This window comes from Condylura cristata, unplaced genomic scaffold (assembly GCF_000260355.1).
Source record: "Condylura cristata isolate star-nosed mole 26May11 unplaced genomic scaffold, ConCri1.0 scaffold00028, whole genome shotgun sequence".
NCBI lineage: Eukaryota > Metazoa > Chordata > Mammalia > Eulipotyphla > Talpidae > Condylura > Condylura cristata.
Window position 1 is genome coordinate 167,469 of NW_004567129.1, and position 4,957 is coordinate 172,425.

At 42.0% G+C, this 4,957-nt stretch overlaps 1 pseudogene; it reads left to right on the forward strand.

Moving 5' to 3' along the window:
- The first annotated feature begins 315 nt into the window (after positions 1-315).
- LOC101633801 lies at positions 316-1,156 on the forward strand (annotated as a pseudogene).
- Positions 1,157-4,957: the final 3,801 nt, after the last annotated feature.

Sequence of the window (4,957 nt, forward strand, 5' to 3'; positions counted from 1 at the left end):
AAAAAAAAAAAAAACTCTCTTTCCGAGTGGCATACAAGGATCGAGCACAGAGATGTGGACGTGGTCACAGTCTGAACTCTGACATTAGCTACACTATAGCAGACAATCTAACCTGCTTGAATTTTCATTTTCTCATCTTTGAAGTGAAGATAACAGACAAAAGGACAGAGAAGAAGGCAGAAAGGAGGGCCTTTGGGGGTTGGCCGGCAGGGAAGGAGCGACCAGCAATGATAAGGCACAGAAGCTGAGTGGGTTCAGCTGGAGGGGGGCTGGGAACCCGGGTTCCCAGTGGTTCACACAGGCCACTCCGTGGCCATGATTATCCACGATTTCCAGAGCAGCCACAGGACTTCTCCTTCCCGGCCTGGAACCTGATGGCGGCCAAGGTTCACATCATGAAGTCAGCAAATGTAGAGAAGTTACCTCATGAATTGCATATGCCATCTCTTCCGGAAATGATGTTTGGAGACGACACCTGAAGAATCGCACGGCTCTGGGTTTGGGCTTGAGTTCAGTGCTCAAGATGCATTAGAGGTGTGAACAACCACCAAGGGATTCGTTGAGTAGCCTGCAAGGAAGAGTGGCAGGAAAGCTGGGCGACGGGAGAATACGCCAAAGAGGTGTGAAGCCATGCTATGGGCTTATGCTAGTAGACATATACAACAGATTATAAGCGAACACTACTTGGAAAGTCATGTAAGTTAAAGGTTGTACCTACAACAGTTTATATAGTGAAATTGAAAACCAGAGAACAGATTTTGTTGAAGATGTTCACCTGTTTGAAGATGAACTTCATGATCATGGAGTTTCAAGCCTTGAGTGTGAATATAGAGTAATGCCTTTTCCTGCTATTGCAGTTTTTCTTGAGAATTGATGGGGTACTTACCAGAAGGAATGACACAAGGCTCTACCTTGAGGCTGACAAGACCAACATACTAAGAGAATATGCATCACCAGAGAGCAAAGCTGCTAATTTGATGTACATTTCACCTTCCCTCTTCACAGAACCTAATGAAATATCAAGTATTCACCAATAAAGGAAGCAGTTTGTGAGAAGTTATTTCCTGAAAGAATTGATTCAAATCCTGCAGACTCACAAGAAAGTACACCTGTGACTAGAAAAGTGATACAACCTGTATCTCATCGTGGAGTCTGACTGAAGAATCTGATTGTTTTGAGGGAGTATTTTTATTACAAGAATTAATTGCCTTGTCAATGTGCAGATTTTTCTAGCACCTTAAAGGAAAAAGAAATAAAAGATTGTTACAGGGAGTTTCCATTCAACTGCAGTTTGCATTGTTTATCTTCAAATATATATTCCAGATTTATAGTTCCTGGAGTTAAATTAGGATTTCTAAATTTCCACAAAGTAGGACTTCACCTACTTGCTGTGCATGTCTCCTGTGTCATGGGCCTAATCAGCCTTTATCATGAGACTCTGTAACAGGGTGGTCCCCAAGAAAAGAGGAGGTTTCAGTTCCCTGCCCCACCCAAAGAAGGGTACAGCTGAGCAGAGAAGAATATGGAGAGAAGACTGAGAAGAAGGAAGCAGGATGGAGAGCCAGAAGGAGACCTGAGCAGAGAGACAGGTGAAAAAATGGCTCTTGTTTCTTGGTCCTGGACTGGGTGAAACAGTTGTGGGTGAGAGACCTATGTAGAGCTTGACTATGGCATCATTGATCTTGATTTTGATTTTGTTCTTTTTCTCCCAGGCTTGTTTGACCATTTCTGACCCTTTTTTATGGGCCCCCACTAGAAGGTGCTTTAGACATGTGGTGGGCTGCCAGGCCTTGCATTGGGCCAATCCCTTTTGAATGGACTTTTACCCATGAGGGGATGGGTAACTTTGGGTGTTCCATTTAGAAATTACATTCATTGTCTTTTCTGTATTTCACACTCATTGTATTAAAGTTCCTTTCCATGAAATGTCTTATATGTTTTATCTTCAGGTGGCAGATGGCAGAATCTATTTAGGTTTGGGGACTCAGGGATGCCTCTCTCCCTGCCCTGTAACAACTCTACCTCTAAACTCTGGAGGTGATTAAATGGAACCAGTGACTGGCATAGTCTGTGACTTTCCCAGAGTCCTGCTCATACTCTCTGCTGCTCTGCCCTTTGACTTTATTTCTTTGTACTTCTGGAGAATCACCACTTGCATCCCAGGATTTGATCTCATACTTTAATGATCTTCCCCTACAAATATAATAAAAATATTTGCCCTTAATTTTTTAACTGGTTTTTGTGATTGAGAAAAATTTTCAGACATAGAACCATAAAATGTAGTTTGTATAAGAACTTTAAGCTGTTGACCCATGGAGACACTGTCGGGGACAGGCCCTGATCACGGGCTGTCAGAGGACAGGGCCTTTAAGTGGGTGACACAAGCTATGCAATTGTTCTGAAAAATCAGACTTTCCACGCTAACTTATGTTATGACCTCCCTTTTTTGTATAATCGTAATATCAAAATATTCCAGCAACTTTCAGCTTACAATTGGATTGCCTCAGCCACATAAGGCCTGCCTGGCCCTGACAAGCAAGCACTGCACCAGGGTGAGAAATTCCTCTGAAGTCAAAAGTGACGTGACAACTGGCTGATCAATAAAAGCAAAAGGGCTGTTTCCTCAAAGTCTCTCACTGCCAGATGGAGGAAACCCCAAATCTTATCATTCTACTATCTCACCTAGCCTTCTATTCAGCTTCTAAAGAATTACTCAAACTTCCTACTGTCTGGCCTTTAGATGTGGAAATTCATCCAGGTTGCCTGTTTTAAAAGTAGCCAGGTTTTTTACCTCAAAGCAATCCACAAATGTCTTTCAGGATTCTACTATCTAGTCTTTAGATAAGGAAATTCACCTATGTCTCCTATTCAGGGCGAATTATGCTTTCTAGACCTCAAGGAAACTCACTTAAAAACTTTTAGCAAGTTTCTTCAAAGAACTTTTTCCCAAACTTGATTTGCAAGAAATTTCCTCTTCCTGCCTCCCAGGATGTCTCAGGTAGAAAAAACCATCAAGTAATAGATAAGGTTTAAGGGCCTTTATTTTTATCAATCTTCACTATAGTAATATTAGTCTTAAACTTTGTGCACCATTGTACCTGTTTTTAACCTTGATTGATTTTAGAATGTGATTATCTCAAGTAAAGGTCAAAACGACCCCAGACTATTTCATATGCTAATGTCATCCCCCTGCCTGCTTGAAATGTATAAAATAAACCTCAGCTGAAGGCAGAGCAGGAAGACTTGCACCCAACTCCAACTCCAGTGTCTTCCTCGCACCCGCTTCTCTCCCCATCTTGGAATCTCCGCACGCCAACGTCTTCCCATCTTAGGGTCCTGCCTGTGTTGCCTCCAGACACCTCAAAAGTTGGAGCTGGTCTCCAACAGGTGGGAGCAGCATCAGCAGCAGAGATTCCTAGAAAGGGAGAAAGAGAACAGATGCGAGGAAGACACAGGAGTCGGAGTTGGGCGCAAGTCTTCCTGCCCATCTTTTTAGCAGGTTTTTATTTATGCTGCTTAGCAAGAGTTAGTTACAATAATGCATCAGGCAAGTTAATCAGCTTAAAAGTTCTAAAGGAAGAAGGGAACAATGCATCCTCTTCATAACACTTTATGGCCTACTAAGCTATACATCTTTGAGTTAACTTTCATGTATTGGATGCTTAACTATGAATTCAAAGGATAAGGAGTCTGGGAAAAGATGAGCTGTAAGCAAGGAATTTAGGAGTCCTAAAGAATAAATTGTGTTAGTGGAGTCATCAGTGATAGTCTAAAGAAAATCTAATGGCTAAATTAAGGTTAGCAGAGAGTAGTTAGAGATTGTTTAAGAAGAGAGTAAATTAAGAAGAAGTCACATAGTTATGTATTAAGCAAAACCTGTGTCAATAATGCTGGGAAATTGTCCATGGGTTCTTATGCCCTGGGAGTTTTATCGAAGATTTTCTTTTTGTCTCAAAAGACCAGGGAAGAGTCCCATGAGTCTTGATGCTCAGGGGGGTCTTATCTCTCCTGGTGCTTGCCTTTTGTCTCCAGACACAGGAATTTCATGCCCCGGGGTGGCTCATACTTTGCCCTACCCAGGTAGCCAATTTATGAAGCTAAGGCAATCCAGTTGCAAACTGATGTTTCTCAGGATATTTTTGATATTATGATCATACAAAAAAGGGAGGTTGTGACATAAGTTAGCAATGGAAATTCTGATTTTTTCCAAGCATTTCCTTTCCATCTGAATTTGTCAGTCAACAGAAGTTGCATAGCTTGTGTCAAAACTTGTGAACATGGTTTGCCCTGACAGGCAGGACATTGGGGTGTCTTTCTGCCATCGTTAAGTGTTTTTGCTTCTTGGCAGTTCTACTTATATTGACATTATCTACTTAACTTCTGCGAGTAAATATATTCACTTATTATGAAAAATAAATAAACTAGAGATAACAGTGTTGGCTTCAAAGGGTTTTGGTGATTGGTAAATAAAATTATGCATGTAATAGCTTCCCATGAATCAGCTCAGCATCCTGTCTCCCTCCTACCCTCCCAGTGGACTCACTCTTTGGAAGGTGACCACAGTCTGATGATCTCAGCCAGTGAGATGTGTGAGCCACCCCATGGAAGCTAGAGCACAGGGCAGCAAAGAGTTGGCAGGGACAAGATGACTTCTTCTCTTTACTCACCTTTTTAAAGGCATTGTGGGTTGGTCTACTCAGGCCTCTGTAGCAGGCCTGTAATAGCACTGTACATAGAGTGAGGAAAAAATGGAAAAAGACCTCTATCAAGGTGTGGTCTTAGTCAGAGGTCATGGAGAACCTTTACGAAGGGGTAGAAAGGGCAACCCTGCCTGTTTTTGGATTGGCCAAACTGTGAACCAGAATAAATAAAGATTACCTATTACCTATGGAGGAAATTGTCTATGAAGCTTCTAAAGTCCAAGGCAGTAAGGAATGCCCAGAATTCCCCCATCAGA